Here is a 21437-nt window from a genome sequence, read left to right as displayed (position 1 = left end):
CATATAGTTTTGCAGAAAATGGCATTGAACATATGCCTTACAGAAAACTAGAAAAATATCTCTATTTGATCACAATTTCTGCAAAATATTCATCGCTTGACTAAATTGGGACCATCCTGCAAAAAACCCATGTCTCGGAATTGAGAAATTCATCTTTGTTGCCCAAAAAATGAGCCCGAAAATCACCTATTGAAGATACTACGTTTTTAAATGAAGTATACAGTAAAAAATTTCTTTAACCATCAAATCCATTTTATGTCCTCATATAACACATCAATGGTTAGCCATGACGAGAAGAAGAAGAAGAATGGCTGTGGCTTTGGGGATGAATGCCTAGGCATACTTTGGATCCTGAAAAATAACCCTGTAGCGTCCACGAATGCAATTTGTCTCCTGCCATTTGTATCAATCTGCTTGACTAGATACCTGCAGGGATTCTTGAGATTGATCAACCAAAACAAGTGACCGAAATGTATGGAAATGGGTTTGCTGATGTGGTGGCGGGAGTGCCAGATAACAACATTGTATTGGGGGAAAAGTAATGGCAGGAGGTTACTTTGGCGGAAGGGGGGTGGGGTCTGTAGGCATGAGGTGGCGGACAGGCAGTGGAGGGGAAAGGATGGCATATGAGCGAATGGTGGGGAGGGGGGAGTCCACATGGCAAGTCAACGATCATAAATTAAGATTGCGATTAAATTAACTTAACAATTGATTTTAACACTAAACCTTAATCAACCATGTTTAAACACTGTGGTTAATTAATTTTATTTTTACTAGTCTAATTCAACTGCGATTAAACTGTGTGGCTGATTCATTCGCTAACCTAAACTAATTTTATTTAATCCAGTCTAATCACGTTTAAACAATGTGATTAAACTAACTAATATACTTCTCCTAATTCAATGTGGCATTTAAACAAGATGCACACTTTATTGAAATTTTTCTAAGGTACTTCTAATGAAATTTTTCATTTTTGAGTGGCACTTTGACTTGCTCACTTGCATCCATATTTTTTATGGGGTATTTTCATTGTTTTTCTTGTTTTTTCATATTTTATTTTTTACTCTTTTCACATGTATATATTTTTTATATCCCCATTTCTTTTCTTTTCTATTTTTTCTTTAGAAATAAATTTGCAGAATGGAAGATTATTTACAACATCTCATATACAAAATTACAGCTACAATCAAGTCATCCTTTGATATATAGGACCCTAACAATGGCTCCAATGGGGATGGAACCCTCCTTGTGAGGTGTCAAGAACGCTGCAGATCAATAGCCTTGATCCATTGGGAAAACTCTCTTTATTTTGCAACTGAATCTGATCCACCTGTTTTCAATCATAAATATGGGTAACAAATCGTTAGAAGCTTAGGGCCTTCTCTCCGGGCTTCAATTTATGATGTGAGCCACTGTCAAACCATGATCAAACCACCCTATTGAGAAATTCATCTTTGTTGCCCAAAAAATGAGCCCGAAAATCACCTATTGAAGATACTACGTTTTTAAATGAAGTATACAGTAAAAAATTTCTTTAACCATCAAATCCATTTTATGTCCTCATATAACACATCAATGGTTAGCCATGACGAGAAGAAGAAGAAGAATGGCTGTGGCTTTGGGGATGAATGCCTAGGCATACTTTGGATCCTGAAAAATAACCCTGTAGCGTCCATGAATGCAATTTGTCTCCTGCCATTTGTATCAATCTGCTTGACTAGATACCTGCAGGGATTCCTGAGATTGATCAACCAAAACAAGTGGCCGAAATGTATGGAAATGGGTTTGCTGATGTGGTGGTGAGAGTGCCAAATAACAACATTGTATTGGGGGAAAAGTAATGGCAGGAGGTTACTTTGGCGGAAGGGGGGTGGGGCCTGTAGGCATGAGGTGGCGGACAGGCAGTGGAGGGGAAAGGATGGCATATGAGCGAATGGTGGGGACGGGGGAGTCCACATGGCAAGTCAACGATCATAAATTAAAATTGCGATTAAATTAACTTAACAATTGATCTTAACACTAAACCTTAATCAACCATGTTTAAACACTGTGGTTAATTAATTTTATTTTTACTAGTCTAATTCAACTGCGATTAAACTGTGTGGCTGATTCATTCACTAACCTAAACTAACTTTATTTAATCCAGTCTAATCACGTTCAAACAATGTGATTAAACTAACTAATATACTTCTCCTAATTCAATGTGGCATTTAAACAAGATGCACACTTTATTGAAATTTTTCTAAGGTACTTCTAATGAAATTTTTCATTTTTGAGTGGCACTTTGACTTGCTCACTTGCATCGATATTTTTTATGGGGTATTTTCATTGTTTTTCTTGTTTTTTCATATTTTATTTTTTACTCTTTTCACATGTATATATTTTTTATATCCCCATTTCTTTTCTTTTCTATTTTTTCTTTAGAAATAAATTTGCAGAATGGAAGATTATTTACAACATCTCATATACAAAATTACAGCTACAATCAAGTCATCCTTTGATATATAGGACCCTAACAATGGCTCCAATGGGGATGGAACCCTCCTTGTGAGGTGTCAAGAACGCTGTAGATCAATAGCCTTGATCCATTGGAAAAAATCACTTTATTCTGCAATTGAATCTGATCTACCTGTTGTCAATCATAAATATGGGTAACAAATCATCAGAAGCTTAGGGCCTTCTCTCCGGGCTTCAATTTATGATGTGAGCCACTGTCACTCTTGATTATAGGAAGAGTATATATATATATATATATATATATATATATATATATATATATATATTTATGATATATATATAAATATAATATATATAATATATATATATATATATATATATATATATATATATATATATATTACAAGGAAAATTTTAGGGGCTAATATTTGCAAGTGGGCTAATTTTCCATGTTTTTTCCAAAAAAATATGCGTTAATTTCCATTTTTTCTAAAACATATTCACCAAAATTTTATAGTATAATATTGTTTTACCTTAAAAATTTCCAAAATTCTATATAGATACTATATAAAATTTCTAGAAATTTGTATACTTTTACAAAAACATTTCCAAACATTTTACAAATTGCATATTATGTACTAGTGAGATTTGCCAAGGTTTCTAAACATTAAAATAAATTTCCATCCTTAAAATTTTCCATGCTTATTTACCCCTTCTCAGTATTTTCAATAAGTTCCTATGGATATATTTCTTTGTATTGATGACAGTTCTTCTGACATGTTTCCTTGTAATGATCAAAGCTTTCTATGGCACCTGTCTCTGTGATGTGGCATATTGATTGACTACCTTGTGGATAGATCATGACAAAGTTTGGAGGGTTTAATTGGCATTTGGATCACTGGTTAACTTGACTTGGATTTCTCTTATAGATGAATAATCTATAAGGAAAGGATTGATGTGTTTTCCCTTTGTGGGGTTTTCCCTAGCATTTGGCCTAATTTTTGTTTTCTCTTCTTCTTTTGTGAATTTTAGTTGTACAATTGCTTGATGACATAATGAATGAAATAAATATTAAATTATTTTCAATAATTCCCATTAAGTCAAATTCACATTATAGTGATATGCCATATATAGGTACTATCAAATGTGTTACCACTCGAAAAGGTATCAAAGGGGTTATAGAAGTTTCCAACCATGTGGAACCATGTGCAATTCCAGTGTGTATCCTTTCGTTACCATAATTTTGCTCATTAAATGACATATTGCTATTTTATGTAAAGACACTGGATCATGTCTCTAAAAAAAATGTTTTCTAACCCTAGAAAATGTTCTTTAAGTCACTAAAAATTAACTAGTCAAAACACTAAATTCCACATGATATATATCATAAAATATAGTGAGTCAAAATTTGGAAAATATTCACCATGTAATTAACCATGATATCTCAATGTTTTCAAACTTTTAGTAATTGACACTTCACCGAAAATAATGCATATTAAAAATTCCAAGATGACTCTTTTAAAGTTTATCTTAAGATCAATAAAAAGCTATCTTCCATGACATACCTCATACCATGAGTAGGTAAATCCATGTCTTCCTCAAGTGTTCATGAATGAATGTTACATAGTAGAGATGACCTCCAAGTGATTTGTCAAACATGGGCCCACATACATCAGAATGGATGAGGTCTAATATTTGTATAGACCTAGTTTCACTATTATGAAATGGCTTTCTTCTATGCTTCCCCAAAGAGCATCCCTTGCATAGACCTTCATGATCCAACCTCATATCAGGAACACCATGAACCAATTGACTAAGAGCATGGATTACCCTATAATGAAGATGACCATACCTTCGATGCCATAGTTCAATGGGACTTATTTCCATATGAACCAAAGATTGAGGAGATGGAGTGATAACCCAGTGAAAGCTTCCTTCACGAATGCCAATAACCCTAGCTTTTTCCATACTAGAGTTCTTTCCCTAAACCAATACTTTTACATCAACAAAAGAAATCCTTTCCCATTTATCTTCTAAAAAAGAAATCTAAAGTAAAGTCTTTTTCAAACCTGAAACATAGAGAATGCTGTTGAGATGCAACTTTGAACCATTATCTAGCTTTAATGATGTAGATTTGAGGCCTCTAATAACATAGCTTTTGTTTTCACCCAATTCCACGGCATAAGAGGATGATTCGTTGATAACATGTAAGGTTTCTTTCTTTCACCTGTCATGTGTCTCGATGCTCCACTATCAATTATCCATGCATTATCATTAGTAAGAAATCCTGTAAGGGCAACCAAGAATCCTTGAGCCTTGACTTTGTGGAATAAGTAATATACGACGTTCCTAATCCATCTTGCAGTAGTGTTGTAACCAAATCTTATGTAGTTCACCATAGAGGGAGAACCTATGCCAACAAAGTGATCTTCAAATTCTCTTGACCCTAGCTTTGATACCATGTTGGAAAATTAAAGATATTATATTAGGGTTTGATTCTCCTTTCTTGATAATTACCTGTGAGTGTGTTCGCTTCTTTTACTTCTTTATTATCTAATATTTCATCAAGATCACACCATGTCAGCCTCCCAGACCTTCGACCCCTTCCAACAACTTCGACTAGGCATCGGCTTTTGGCAACATGCAGCTTCTAACAATAACAAAATCTTAGGAGACTTCGATCTCCCAACACAAACCAGAAAACAGAGCTAGAAAGGCACCAAAAGTTCAATTTTCTTCTTCTCTAAAGACTTCCCCAAATACACATTTATTTCCTTCTCCTGGAAACAAACTTCGCACTTCTCCAACTCCTCTTGAGATAGCGAACTTACTTGAGAGTGAGTTGGTTCAAATGACTTTGACCTCCTTCAATATATAGGATTCTTGTGGGTCAAATGGGGGTCCTTAAGCCGACTTGATCTCCCTTAGGCTAACATGATATGGAGGGTACATAATTGATATTTGACTTGATACAAAACCTTTTTAAATGGTTCGAAAGCCCAAGAAGGGTCTCTTCGAATATACAGTTAATATATAAACTCAATATTAATCCTAAGAGTCCTAAATGGGGACTTCAACTAATATAATGATGACCCAAGCATGAAACCCATGCTTTAATAATTCATTATTTCAATAATAAAATTATTTTCGTTATTCTTTTGACAAGAACATTACATAATGAATCAAGTACATTATTGAAGTCTGAACATAGTTACATTTTATAACACATTGGAGTGCAATACTTATATTAAAAGTCATGGCCAATATCTAATATTTATTGGCAAGTATGATGGGGCAAATATTACTCAGAAAAAGAACACATAGTAGGTTGTGATAGGTTCAACCATGGATTAACATGGAAATCCATGAGGTCTCGGGACTTGTGTCAAGACCCTGCTTGCCGAGGTTTTCCTGTGTACTTTTTATTTGGCCAAAATTCTAAAAAACCAATTATTTGCACCATAGTTAGCATATCTAATGGCTAGTCTAGTGTGGGCCCTATGTTGGGCTACCTGAGAATAGTCTTGTATGAGGAGTCTAATGTGATGAGAAATTTTTTAACCATTGCTGGAAAGTTGGATTTTTTTCATTTATCGTTATGTATACCAAATATTTGTGAACGAAGAACACCTAAGTAATATGGATATAAAATCGAGTTTATAGCCTACAATATTGGGTGCTATAACTTGGAGAAAAAGAAGAAAATCAATATATGGTATAGATAATAGGATGTTGTGAGTACCCACGATCATGTGTTCTTAATCATCTAGCACATGGAGGTAAGGAATTTGAATGGTATATGGTATGGATATTTGGAAAAGGTCATATCACTCTGTCATGGATGTTGATTCTTATAACACTTGGAGTTGGGGGCTTCGAAGGATCTCTGATACGGTAAAAGTATGGATTGATCATGAGCTAATACTATGGATCGATACCCACGGTAAAAGTAACATTAATCTATGAATAAAAAGTTAAATAATTGAATTTTTTGTTGAGGCTATGCACGTGTGAGGGTGAGTGAATTATCAAAGGGATTTAGAAAACTTGGTGACAAGAAGAGAATAGTAATGGACCAAGTGAAGGGTAAGCCAAATTGAGTAGAAACAACCTAAATAGATTAAATTATCCCACTAACTATTATACATTCTAATATGGTATGTAAGTTTATGTACTTACTATCCCGAAATTAACTGGAAGTTGAAAATATATACTACTTTTTTTTAATGTTATCACATATAAGACCCTTTCTTGAACCTCAAAGTCTTCTATCCATTCAATTAATATTCCTAGATGAATACTTGCTACTATTGCAAAATTAATAGTTCCCCATTTGGCTTCACTTGGTATATTTGGTCAATTTTGTTGAGGAAAAACCAAGTGTCCATTTCCCTCCATGTATGTACTCAAAAAATTCTATATATTGTTAACCTTGGCTTCCATTAAACCAGTCTAGATCCATCTTAACTTTGGATCTATCAAGCAATGAGAGGGATCAAATCTCTCGAGGTGCAAACCTCTTTTTTGAGTGTAAAACTTGAGGAAAGTTTTGCATCTTGAGAGATTTTATCCCTCTTGGCGCTTGATAGATCCAGAGTTAAGATGGATCTAGGCTAGTTTCAGTCGTGTGTGGCCAAAGAAAATCTAACAAATATATGATTAATTTTGTTAATAATATGTAAATTCTTTTTTGCTAAAGCAAGAGTAGTTCCTTCTATTTCATAATATCGAGAATAAATTTACAGAATATACAAGAACCTTGAACTCCAAGAGGTGACAGGGAAACAAAGGGCATGAAGCTAAAGTAAAGTATCACCCCGCTACAACAAACAGTAAAAACTTTCATTACATACTTTTGGTTGAACCAATCAAAACAAAGGCCTGATCTCTAGCAAACAAACATCTAAGTAACTCAGGTGAAAAGCCCACCAAGACACGTGGCCCCATCCAAAAGCACCAACCGATCTGATGGTAAACACAATCCCGCGCATACGGATGAAACCCCGAAGTATCGCACCACCAAAACTACTCGAAGAAACTGCGGACCCCACCAAACCCACGGCCCCACCAAACTGCATGATGAATCCAGAGCTTTGAATTACCAAGTGCGATTGGATGGCTGAGCAGGAAGTCGTCGATCTTTAGGGCGCGGGGAGAGTGGTTTAAGGACCGGGCCCTTCTCCACATGTTAAGATATCTATGGCATCGCTGCCAATAAACAAAAAACCACTCTTAACAAAACAGCGGTGTGATTGCTACGAAACCGCCTACCCCACCAAACCCTCGGGCCCTACCAAACTGCTCGATGGATCCTAAGCGTTGATTTACCTTGTGCCATCGAACGACAGAGCAGAAAATTGCACGCCTGATGTAATTGACCTTTATGACGTGGGGAAAGTGGTTTTTGTACCGAGATCTCCACCACGTGGCATGATTTCTATGGCATCGCTGCCAAAAATCTGAAACCACTTTTAACCTGAGAGCGATGCGATCTCTACAAAACCGCCCAGAGGCAGTTTTGACTTCCATCACTGAAAAATTAGGATGATGCGGAAGTTTTTGATGCTGCTTTCTATGGTTCGGGTAGCTCTGACGCCCGTCACTTAGAATTGTCCTGAACGTGGTCCACTTTACCTTTAACCTTGCCTTACCTGTCATTGTGCACCTTTTTGTCCCACTTGGTGTAGCCCTCTGACCGTTGACCATTACTAATTGGGATCTGTCATTTTGCGTCTGTACTCTTCTTTGTCCTCCTCCTCCTGGTTATGGTAGAGTTTTTTCAGGTTACTATGCACCATTATATTCCTCCTCCTTAAGATTGCTCTGTCCTTGCTGCTAACACCTTGGTTGGCTAGAATGTCATCCAATTTGTTGGCCTTTCTCCTCACATGAATAAATCTGAGAGTACGAAGTTCCTGTAGATGCGCTTGAATTCTTTGAAGGACTCTAGTTAACCTCCAGTGTTTTGTGACCTTTTCCGGCCCTGTTCCATTACTGATTCTCCTGGCATCGTTTATGACTAACTCTGAATCCGCTTCTATTATGACATTTTGGCAATTTCTCTGTATCAAAAATTCTAAGCATTGTTCCAATGCCATTAATTTTGCCATGTTGTTAGTGGCTTTTCATAAGTGACCATGGAAGAGGGAGATAATGCTACCTGTATTATCCATCAAAACTCCCCCAAAACCAGCATCTCTCGGGTTGCCTTTGGAAGCTCCATCAATGTTGTACTTAAAAAAAAATGTTGTACTTTAAAAAACCTTCAGGGGGGATGCCAGAATTCCTCCACCTTTTCTCTCATGCTTGCTATCCTGTCTAGACCTTGAGGAATAAGCCCCTGCAAGTCTAACAGCTGGAGGATTCTCAACTCTCCAACTGAGGGAGGATTTTTGGGGAGATTCCTACCCGTGGTGCCCACTGTCTTCTTTAGTTGTTTTACGATTAGCTCCACCAGGCTAAGAGAGGCAGACTTTTCCTCCTTGAATATTCTTTTGTTCATTTCCTTCCACACATTCCAAATGATGAAACTCGGCAGAAGATTCCAAACATAGTTGAGCATTTCATTATCTGAAAAGTTATTCCTCCAGTTGTTTAGAGTGTTGGCAATACTGTCTTTGTCTCTATCAGACTGTTTGAAGATTTTGGTAAAAAATTCCCATATCCTATCGGTGAAAATGCAGTTGTTGAGAAGATGCTCTATAGTCTCCTCCTGGATCTCACAAATTTGACATCTAGAGGGTCCCAGGATGCCCCTTTTTTTAAGGTTGTCCAGGTTAAAAATTTTCTGTGGTGAACTAACCACATGAAAAGTTTGATTTTCATCCAGCCTTTGTGCTTCCAAAGCTTTTGCCAAGTTTTATTAGGAGCTTGGGGTTCCAAATCAAGGAGAAAACCTTTAGCTTCCTTGATACTAAAGTTGCCCTCTTTGTTGTTGCCCCATCTCAGTTGGTCTTGCCCTTCCATTACTAAAATTATTCTCTGATCCAGCAGTCCCTTAAGGGATTCTGCATTACTGTTGAGGGTTCTGTCCTCTCTGCCCTCAATTTTTTTCTAGATTCTCCACTTTCCTGCATTATGTGAGTTCTCCCAAAAGTCTTTCACTTTTACTAATCCTTGATTGTCAGTCTCTTGCTTGAGGCCTAAAAATTCTTCCTTTAGTAGATTTGGTTCCTGTTGCCATTTTTCTTCCCAGAAAAGTGCTTGATCTCCCTCTCTGACTTCCCATAAACTATTTTTTTGCACCACTTCTTTGTTCTCCCAGGCCTTGTTCCATATGGGGGAGCCTTTCACTGTTCCTGTTATACGTATGATATCCGAATCTGGCGAGGCATTGGCATATTTTTCCTTCCATATGCTTGCCCATTGAGCTTTAGGATCCTTAACCCACCTCCACCAAATTTTGGCTCCTAGAGCCTTGTTGAGAATCTATGTGTTGTCTAAACCCAGGCCTCCTTGGTTCTTGGGTTTGCAGACCTTTTCCCAAGAGACTAAAGCCCATTTTTTCCTAGAATCCTCTTTGCCCCACATAAAGTCTCGTTGAATATTCTGAAATTGCTGCAAGACTCCTATTGGAGCTGGGAGGGATGATAGCATGAAGATTGGGATAGCTTGGAGAACTGCTTTAGTAAGAACCAGTCTACCAGCTAAATTTAAAGATCTGTTTGTCCATTTCCTGACCTTGTCTTGCATTTTAGTTATTAATGGATCCCATATACTCTTGTGTCGGGGTTTAGCTGTAAGTGGAACTCCAAAATACTTGGAGGGAAGAGATTCTCTTTGAAAGCCTAAAATTCTGGAGACATTTCTCTGGATGGAAATATGAGTGTTAAAGAAAAAGACTTTTGATTTGGTAAGGTTAACTTCCATACCTGTGGCTTCCGCGAAGTCGTCCAAAATCTGTTTGTAAGCAAGTGCTTCTTTGACTGTAGGAATTCCCTATAACATGGTATCATCTACAAACTGTTGATGAGTTAGAACTTGCCCATTCTCTGTAAGTTGGAGACCTCGAATTCTTCCCGTTACTCTTGCATGCTTGATGGACCGCCCCAACCCTTCCATCATGAGGATGAAGAGAAAGGGAGAGAGCAGATCTCCCTGTGTTAGACCCCTGGAAGGGAGAAAAAGCTCAAAAGGAGAGCCATTCACTAAAATTGAAAAGCTAGACGAAGTTACAAGGGCCATGACCCATCTGACCCAATTATGATCAAAACCAAACGCTGTGAGCACTTTTTTGATGTATATCCAATTCACTTTGTCATATGCTTTGGCTATATCCAGTTGCATGATCATTCCCTCTCTCTTGTTGCCAATTAATGAGTGAACCACCTCGTGAGCTTGAATTATGTTGTCCAGAATTTGTCTTCCTTCAACATACCCTGTTTGTTCCCCGGAGATAAGCGTGGGCAGCAGGGGTTTGAGTCTATTGGCCACCACCTTGGAGATTATTTTGTAGACAACATTGCATAAGGCGATGGGCCTAAATTTCTCTGGTGTTTGAGCATTATCCTGTTTTGGAATAAGGGCAATAAAGGAAGTATTGAGAGCTTTCAAAATGGTCTTGTTCCGCCTGGAGTCTTCTACTATCTCTACAATATCCTTTTTAACAATATTCCAGCAGGCTTTGAAGAAATCCACATTAAATCCATCCGGGCCTAGTGCCTTGCCATTTTGCATTTCCTTGAGGACCTCATTGATCTCCATTTCAGTTACAGGTCTGTTGAGGTTACCATTATCCTCTCTGGTTACCAATTTAGGTATGTGTTTAATTAAATTCTTAATGAAAGGTTCTCTTCCTGAAAAGTTTTCCTTGGAAATGTCCCGAAAATGCTTTACTAACACTGCTTCTATCTCCTCAAAATACCAAAATGCTTTACTAAAAATGCCAAAAAATTTCTTCTTGTTTGCACAGCCTTTCCCATTCTTGGTGGTATTTCTCTGCTTGATCATTTTTGTCTTTGTCAAAGTTATTTTTTATCAAAGCTTGATTGAGCTCTAGGATTTTGATTTCCATGATTTTTTTACTTGTGAAAATATTGCCAAATTCCTTCTGGATCCATTCCTTTAGCTTATGCTTGATGTGTTTTAATCTTTTATGTAGCAAGAACATAGATGATCCCTGAATCTGCAGGTCTTCAGCCCACCATTTTCCAATGTTGCCGATGAAATCCGGGTGTGAAAGCCACATATTTTCAAACCTAAACGGTTTGTTTCTTGGGGTGCCAATGCCCTTGATCTCCATTTGAATAGGCCAGTGATCTGAGCCTCCAAAAGGAAGAAAACAACTATTATTTTCTTGTCTAGAAGCAGGAGCTCTTCAGAGATCATGAATTTGTCTAGCTTGGAAGCTACCTGGGAATCCCCTCCTCTTTTGTTGTTCCATGTGCACAGACCATTTTTTGTCTCAATGTCCACTAGCTTCATGTTTTCTGAAAAACAATGGAAAGCTGAGGAATCTTTGTTTAGTGCTCTTGTCCCTCCTTTTTTCTCCAAGAGAGATCTGATCATGTTGAAATCTCCTCTTATAACCCACGGTAACCCTGCGAATCTGCTCCGAAGGTCCACTAAGGAATCAATAAACTTGATTTTGTCATCTAACCTTTGAGGGCCATAAACATTTGTTACAAGATATGTGTCCCTGTCTCCTACAAGCTGTATAACAACTGATAAATAATTTCTTGATGCCTCTGCATCAATAATACCTATTTTTTGGGGGTTCCAAAGGATGAGGATACCCCCTGCTGTATTTTCTGCTTTGACTTCTATAAACTCATATCTGCTGAGCCACCTACTATGGATTTGTCTTATCTTTTGAACAGAGCATTTTGTTTCTTGGACAAAAATTATATCCGGAGCTACCTGTTTCATTCTATTATTCAGCATTCTCTGTTTTCTTTTGCTTCCTAGACCTCTTACGTTCCAAGTTGTAAACTTCATAATTACAGATTGGTAAAGGAGTAACTGGTTAGATCTTTCATCTTACCTGAGTCTATCATGAGCTTTCCACATTCCATTAAAAGCTCGTTCTGCTTTTTTCTGCCCCTTTTTTTCCTCGGGTTTCTTGGAGCTAATTCTAGGGTTGATTTTACTGCTTTCCTTCCATGATTACCCGGTCTTTCAACGCTGTTATTTTCTACCAAGCTCTTTGCCTATGTTTTCCATAAGAATAACTGCTTTATTCGATTGCATTCTTCTTGTGGTAGATATTTTACCCCACCCGTTGTTCCCTTACTCAAGAACCCTTCTAGATATAGGTTTTCTCTGTCCAGAATCTCTTGTAACTCATTGTCTTCCAGTTCCATCTCGCTCTGAGTCATTTCCTGATCCATGTCCATCTCTGATTCATTCATCATTATCCCTTTCTGTTTTTCCTTTACCTGTTCCTAATCCTGTTCTTCTTCCTTTTCCTGCTTATGATATCCCTCCTTCATTACTTGATTTTCACCTACTGTATCTTCCTCCTCTTCAAGAACATGGAACTGATTCAGCCTCCCTTTTTGGTCATCTCTTGGGTGATGATTTGGCCCTTTTTTTCCATTTTTTCCTTTGTGAGCTACCTTGTGAAATCCATCTATTTCTTTCATTATGTTAGGTTTGCTTTTGTTCCCTACCTTACTGAGAGGGAAGTCTCTAAGAAGGTGTCAGTGTTTGTGACATTTTCGGCATCTAAATGGAATATGCTCTTAGTCGACAGTTTGCACCCATTCCTCATCATGAACCTCCAGTATGACCTCGTTCGGAAGTGCTCCAAATAGGTCCATCTCTACACAGATCCTGGCAAAGGAGGTGTATTTACCCCTTCTTGTAGCTTCAGAAGTTTTGACATACCTCCCTAGTTTATTGCCTATGGCTGTTAGTGATTCTATTTGCCACTAATCCAGAGGTAGCGAATAGAGTCTTACCCAAACCGGGACTGGGGTAAAGGTTTCCCGCTCCGGCACGAAGTTCATCATCCATGGCCGCATGTAGAGCCCTGCTGCTGCATAGAAGTAGGGCCCACCTTCAAACACTCTGTCTTTGTCCTCAATGTTTGCAAACACCACAGTGAAAAAACCCTTGGATCCTAGATGAAGATCGATGCTTCCTTTAGGCTTCCAGTGGTATCTGATCCATGTTTGTAAATCATTTTCGGTGGGCCATAGTCCCATGAATTTGCATATGATTGCATAAGTCTGGATGTGCTCCCTGTGGGCCTGCAGCTGTGGATTATTTGTGCCTTCATTCTCCTTCTTCTTGTTACATTCTATATCCTCTTCCCTATTTTCCTCCTTCCATCTTGCTACCTCTGTCTGATTCTGGGGGAGTCTTGCCCTTGTTAACCACTACCTCTTTGAAGGAGGGAGTGGAGCTCCCTCCTCGACCACCGTCCATGGAGAAAAACACGCGCAGAAACCCTCAACCCTGTTTTTCTGATCTTCCGCTCTTCCCGCTCCCCAGTCTCTCCATTCGCAACCAATAACATGTAAATTCATCTAATATAAATATAATCATTTATAATATGCTAAATATGTCTTAGGTTAATCTAGTCCTTCTCTCTCTCTCTCTCTCTCTTCACCCTCCAACTCTATTACTATATCCCTCCCTCTCTCCTCTCTCCTTCTCTTGCCCATTCTCTCTATCTCTCCTTCTTTGTCTCTTTATCTCACCCAAAACATACACACTCTCTCTATTTCTCCCTTATCACTCCCTCTCTCTCCACTTCTCACTCTCTATGTATTTCTTCTGTCCTCCCCCTCTCCCCCTCTAACTCGATCTCCCTATCCCTCCCTCCCTCCTTCACTCCTCATCTCTCTCAAGTCTACTCTCTCGTACTTACTCTCTCTCCCTTTGCTCCTATCTCCCTCTCTCTTCTCTCTCTCTCTCTCTCTCTCTCTCTCTCTCTCTCTCTCTCCCCCATCAATCGACTCCTCTCTCTAAAGTCCTGCATCTCGTTCTTCTTCTCTCTCCCTTTCTCTCCTACCTCCCTCTCTCTTCCCCCATCACTATCTCTCTCTCTTTCTCTCTCTATCCCCCCATCACTCTCTCTCTCTCTCTCTCTCTCTATCCAATCCTCTCTCTTCCCCCATCACCCTCTTTCTCTCTCTCTAACTATGTTACTACAACCCTTCCTCTATCCCTCTCTCTATCTCTCCTTTTTTGTCTCTTTATCTCATCCCTAAAAATACACTCTCTCTCTCCATCTCTCCCTTGTCACTCCCTCTCTCTCTCTCCACTTCTCACTCTCTATGTCGTTCTTCTTCCCTTCCTCTCTCCCCCTCCAACTCCATCTCTCTATCCCTTCATCTCTCCTCCTCTCTCTCCCTTTCTCTCCTACCCTCCTCTCTCTTCCCCCCTCTCTCCGCCCTCCAATCGTCTCACTATTTCCCTCCCTTTCTCCTTTTCTCTCTCCCCCCTCCATCTTTGTGTCTCCCTCTCCCTCTCTTACCCTTCTCTACCTGTCTCACTCCTCTCCCTCTCTCTCGCTCTTCATTCCTCCTCTCCCCTCTCCTTTAGTTTATCTCCATCTCTCTCTTGTCACTCCCCCTATCTCTCCATCTCTATCACTCTATGTCTTTGTTCTTCCCTCCCATATATAGCTAGAGTAAATATATATCATGATATATTAATATATATTATAATATAATAAATTTAATATTGTATTAAACCAAAGTTATTAAATATAATAATATTAATATTATAATATATTAATATGAATATTAGATTTAATCACAATAATATTATTATTAATCCTCTAATATTAATATCGGGGTTAATAATAGTTTTTTGCATGGTATTAATAATAATTTGGCCCATGGTATTTGACCCATAGCTTTTACCAAAATAAAACCTCATTTTTGAGTGTGAGTAAGTATAAAGAGGTTTATGGAGTAAATATAAAAAGGGTTTTATTTATTTACCATACCTCTGGTTTATTTATATTTATATTTAATTATCATTTCTCTTTTATTTACCATGGTATTTGGCCCATAGACTTGGTATATAATTATATTAATATTATTTGATATATTTTTATTTATTTACCATGCCACTTTTATAAATATGGTATTTGGTCCATGGTATTAATAATTATTTGTCCCATGGTATTTGGCCCATAGGCTTTACCTAAATGAAACCTCTTTTTTGAGTTTTGGTAAATATAAAGAGGTTTATGGAGTAAATATAAAAAGAGGTTTTATTTATTTACCATACCTCTAGTTTATTTATATTTATATTTACTTACCATACTTTTGGAGTAAATATAAAAACAAAAGTTATATTTATTTACCATACTCTTATTTATATTTTTTTTTATTTACCATACATTTTTTTGAATGTTTGTAAACCCTTTATATTTAAATTTATATTGTGTTTATACATAATAATAATTAAATTGATTTCTAAATAGGGCGGACGTTATGTTAAAAATGTTAAATATTAAATGTTAAACATTACGTTTACATTTAAGTTTACATGTTTACTTTTTATGTGAGATCTACCCCTATACGAGCGCCTCTCAGGCAATTAAATTATTCTACCATTCTCACGTACTTCACTTCCTACGACTACAGATGACTTTTTATGCTCTTCCTGACTATATTTCTTGTCTATTCTTATTCTTCTAATTGTAGGTTGTTCTGCCACATTTCATGCTAGTTACTCCAATGTAGGGCCAGTATGGTCACCTCTCATTAGTGTCCTACAAGACTCTTCTTATACTATCACTTGCATGTGCTATGTAGTCTCTACCGACTTGTACATAACACATTGTTGATTTCCACATCTAGATACAGGTTCCCCTTCATATTCTTGATCAAATTCAATTCACTTTCATGGTCAATATGCCCTGAATGGAGTGTATATAGTTTGAGTAGCGTGTCGATCTTTTAATGCATTAAATCTATTTACACATTCAAAATTTCACTTTAAACAACAAGAAATTGCAATTTCACCCAAATTATTATTACTAAGATAGGTGCCTCCCCCATTTTATATTTATCAAATTTTCCTTCATGTGTGCTCCTAGATTGGTCAAATAATGGACCACCAACTTATGTGTCCTTCAAACATGAAAAAAGAGTGGTGCATACGAATTGTGTTGCCAAATCCATGAATACATGAATTAGTATTTTTGAATGCCATTTTATGGAGTGGCATATATCGAATGTTGCAATAGGACAATTTGGTTTTGAAAGCTAGATTTACAATTACTATTGAAAGAACAACTTCATCAAGTCAAATTTACATTCTTGGTCAAAATTGTTTGACAAATGGAAAACTAAAAATCTTGAATTTATTAGAATTGTTTGACAAATGGAAAACTAAAAATAAATTGTGATTATATTTTCTAAAATGATTTAGAAAATAAAAAAATTATATATGTGTTTGAAAATAATAAGTTTTATATATATAATTAATCAATTAAAAAACATTTATTGTTAATTCTTTAAATATTATTCATAAATTTTCAAGTGAAATTAAACCATCAAAATTTCCCTCACATAATTAAAACTGAATTCTATATAAAATATGAATCCTAGAAATAATATAATTAAATATTATAATAATATAAAATATTTTAAATATATTAAAATTAAAATAAAAAAATAAATAAATATTAATAGGAATAGAAAATAAAATAAATAAATATTACCATAAAATTATCTTTTTCAAGAAAAGCATTGCTTTAAAACTGGGAATCCAATACGCTTTTCCCACATCTTTCTAATAAGCAAAAGCATGACCGTTGAATCCAATTGTGAGATATTCACAATTTGTCTGCAGCAGAAGTAAATTTCTTTGGGTGTTTCTGTTTTTCTGGTTAGATATTCACATTAATCCCTCATTCCTGGTATGAGAATTAATTTCATTTGGGATCAGTATGAGGATCGTTCGCCCTTTTCAAGCTGTTAACAACGTGGTGGTCCAAAAGCTATGGCAATGGAACACAGAGACTACCCGTTAAATATGTGGTGGTGGTCCAAAAGCTATGGCAATGGAACACAGAGACTACCCCTGCATCCCCCAGCTACTGCAAACTTCAAAAACTCTGATTAGGCATTTAAGGTGTGTTATTCAATCCTCATTACTTGTGGTCAAATTTTGTATAATTTCTGTCTTTCTGTCTATATTCTTTTGTTGTTATTCATTAGTTGAATTTTGTTAAATTCATACAGGTATCCCTTAGATCCCTTTACTGGCTTTCTCCATTCTCACTTAGCGCCTTCCTCAAGGACGCGACCTTGTCCTTGATAACCTTTTCCGTAGCCATAGCAGTTAATTGTGACAGGAAACTAACCCAACTCGAGAATCAATTACAGAAACCCTTATTCTGACTCACACAGAATACGATCTTCAACGTCAAGCTCTCCATCTAGAAACGCAATCTGAGAGGCTGAATTTCCTTAAAAAATTTCAAGACTTATGCTGGGAACTCACGCCAATCCACACTATATTCAAGATCGTGTACACTGCTTTCAAGATATTCAAGATGTTCTGAAGTGGAGGTTCTCTATCACTAGCTTCCCTAAAATCTTTAGGGTTCGTGGATTCACATATGCAATACTCTGCTCCATTCTGGAGCTCAACTAGCTCATGACCATCCATGATCTCACTCTTATAACATTTGTGATCCCTCACCAGAAAAATGCCATAAATCCATCGCTAGACCTGCAGAGCAAAGATTTCACCAGAAGTTTTGAATTCTCCCAATCGACTTGGGCACCACTTTTGACTTCAAACGAAACACCCTAATCAACACCATTGCGACCTGCTCACATGCCGACATAGTTGAATGACACAAGTTTCTTTGTTTTTGCAACCTGGAATTATTTCTCATTTTCTGCAGGGCTTCTCAGTAAGGTTTCTTTGTTTTTGCAACCTGGAATTATTTCTCATTTTCTGCAGGGCTTCTCAGTAAGGTTTCTTTGTTTTTGCAACCTGGAATTATTTCTCATTTTCTGCAGGGCTTCTCAGTAAGATGACGCTTCTCTAAAAGGTGCCAACAGGTCCTTTCTGCAGAGCCTGAATTGGGTATTAAGGTAATTATATGGATTTCAATAAGGCTCATCCACCTTGTTGATAAGAATGCAATTTTATATGGATTTCAATAAGGCTCATCCACCTTGTTTATAAGAATGCAATTATCTGGGACCTGAATTCGGTATACATATCTAACGGATGTGTATAGTTGAATAACACAAGTTTCTTTGTTTTTGCAACCTGGAATTACTTCTGATTTTTTGCAGGGCTTCTCCGTAAGGTGCCAACAGGTCCTCTCTGCAGAGCCTGAATTTGCTATTAAGGTAATTGTATGGATTTGACTGAGCCTCATCCACCTTGTTAATTGTTAAGAATAAGGGTTAATTTCTTGAGTTCATAACTACCATGGCCCTGCAACTTCCACACTAGGCAAAAAAAAATAGAGAACAAACGTTAAAACGTATAAGGACTGATATTTACTAATTACACTTGTTGATAGAACGTCTTATTGTAAACAGTGTAATCTTTTGTATTTAAGTTTTAAATATGGAGCCAGAGTATCTAAATTTGTGTTGGCTAGGATTGTGGAAAAGAAAAAAGAAATTGCAAATTTCTACTCTTATAATTTAAGACAGGATCAATATCAATATGGTTTAGTTTTGACTATGTAATAATTTTACTGAATATCAAAAATATCAAAAAAAAAAAAAATTAGTGAGGGAAGAATGGTGATTTTCTGTTGATTTCTTTTGCTGGGAGCAATTCATTATTTTTATATTTCGTTGTGTTCATTCCATTTATGTATTTAGTGTATTTGTGGTCGTAGTTTATTTGCCTATAAGTTTATACTGCCTGTGTAGTTTGTTTTTTACCTAGTTGCGTGCCAATTTTTCTTGGCAATTTTTTACCTGTGTAGTTGGGTGCCAATTTTCTGACAATTTTTTTACCTGTGTAGTTGAGTGTCAATTTTCTGATACTGCCTTTATAGTTTAGTTTTTTACCTCTCTGTAGTTGGGTGGAATTTCTTTACCTCTGTAATTGGGCGTCAATTTTATGAGATTGCTTTGTAGTTTATTTTTTTTACCTTTATTGTTGGGTGTCAATTTTCTCTAGCAATTATGAATATTACTTAGGTAAGCTGTGGCTTTGAAAATCAATTTTCCATGACTGTCTCACTAATAAAAAAATATTTTTTCTAACAACTTAATAAAAAAATATTTTTTCTAGTTCATATTAAGTGGCTCTCTCCAAATAATTTTGAATTATGTTTTTATCTTGATTGGAAAAAGCAACATTAGGCTAAATGATCTGTCCTTACGATCACCTCCATCGAGATATTCATTGAGAAGAATATTTCGAGAATTTACTTTTAGTGAAGGGAATTTCATTTTTTCTTTTAGTTTTATGAGAGTATTTTTTGTTGATTTCTTCAGCCATTACTGTAGTTTCTCTCTATCCAATCACCCATTTCATTTCGATCATTCCATTTATACATTTACTCCATTTGTTGTAGTAGGCTAGGCTAGGCTAGGTTAGACTAGGCTAGGTTAAGCTGGGCTAGGTTAGGCTAGGTTAAGTCGGGCTAGGTTAGGCTAGGTTAGGTTAGGCAAGGCTAGGAAAGGATAAGTTAGGTAAGGCTAGGTTAGGTTACACTTGCTTAGGCTAGGCTAGATTAGATTAGGCTAGGCTAGGTTAGGCTAGGTTAGACAAGGTTAGGCTAGATTAGGTTAGGCTAGATTATGCTAGGCTAGGCTAGGCTACGTTAGCTTAGGTTAGGTTAGACTTCGTTAGATTAGACTATGTTAGGCTAGGCTAGGCTAGGCTAGGCTAGGTTATGCTATGCTAGGCTAGGCTAGGTTAGGTTAGGTTAGGCTAGGCTAGGTTGACTTAGGTTAGCTTAGTTTAGGCTAGGTTAGGTTTGGCTAGGCTAGGGTAGAGTAGGTTAGGCTAGGGTGGGCTAGAGTAGGCTAGTCTAGAGTAGGGTAGGTTAGGCTAGGCCACGTTAGGCTAGAGTAGGTTAGGCTAGGATAGAGTAAGCTAGGCTAGAGTAGGCTATGCTAGGCTAGGCTAGAGTATGATCGACTAGAGTAAGCTAGGCTAAACTAGATTAGGCTAGGCTAGAGTAGACTAGGCTAGGCTAGGGCAGGGTAGGGTAAAGTAGGCTATAGTAGACTAGGATAGGGTAGGCTAGGCTAGGCTAGGCTAGGCTAGAGTAGGGTAGGCTAGGCTAGGCTAGAGTAGGGGAGGCTAGGCTAGGGTAGGCTAGGCTAGAGAACGCTGGGCTAGGCGAGGCTGAGCCAGGCTAGAGTAGGCTAGGGAAGGCTAGAGTAGGCTAGGCTAGAGTTGGGTATCCTAGGCTAGGCTAGAGTAGGCTATGCTAGGCTAGGCTAGAGTAGGTTACGTTATGCTAGGCTAGGCTTGGATAAATTAGAGTAGTCTAGAGTAGGTTAGGCTAGAGTAGACTATGCAAGGTTAAGCTAGGATAGAGTAGGCTAAGCTAGGCTAGGCTAGAGTAGGCTAGAGGAGAGTAGGGTAGGCTAGAGTAGGCTAGGCTAGAGTAGGTTACACTATGCTAGGCTAGGCTTGGATAAATTAGAGTAGTCTAGAGTAGGTTAGGCTAGAGTAGGCTATGCAAGGTTAAGCTAGGATAGAGTAGGCTAGGCTAGGCTAGGCTAGAGTAGGCTAGAGGAGAGTAGGGTAGGCTAGCCTAGAGTAAGCTAGTCTGGGATAGGTTAGGCTAGAGTAGACTAGAGTAGGCTAGGGTAGACTAGAGTAGGCTAGGGTAGGCTAGAGTAGGCTAAGCTAGGCTAGGATAGAGTAGCCTAGAGTAAGCTAGGCTAGAGTAGAGTAGCCTAAAGTAAGCTAGGCTAGAGTAGAGTAGGCTAGAGTAGGTTAAGCTAGAGTAGGCTAGAGTAGGCTAGGCTAGAGTAGGCTAGAGTAAGCTAGGCAAGGCTAGAGTAGTCTGGGCTAGACTAGAGTAGGCTATGCTAGAGTAGGCTAGGCTAGGATAGGCTAGGCTAGAG

General features: G+C 37.6%; 1 long non-coding RNA gene across 1 annotated transcript; it reads left to right on the top strand.

The window, feature by feature from the left end:
- Nucleotides 1-17169: 17169 nt before the first annotated feature.
- Nucleotides 17170-18927, top strand: LOC149182861 (uncharacterized). The gene is made up of 3 exons (XR_016257645.1): nucleotides 17170-17499; nucleotides 18399-18473; nucleotides 18681-18927. It is a non-coding gene; the product is annotated as an uncharacterized LOC149182861 (long non-coding RNA).
- The last annotated feature ends 2510 nt before the right edge of the window (nucleotides 18928-21437 follow it).

This window comes from Pinus tabuliformis, chromosome 3_2 (genome assembly GCF_031772625.1).
Source record: "Pinus tabuliformis cultivar Carrire ecotype Pingquan chromosome 3_2, CPIR1, whole genome shotgun sequence".
NCBI lineage: Eukaryota > Viridiplantae > Streptophyta > Pinopsida > Pinales > Pinaceae > Pinus > Pinus tabuliformis.
The sequence above is the reverse complement of the archived record's forward strand: the minus strand, read 5'-3'. Positions and strand labels throughout refer to the sequence as shown.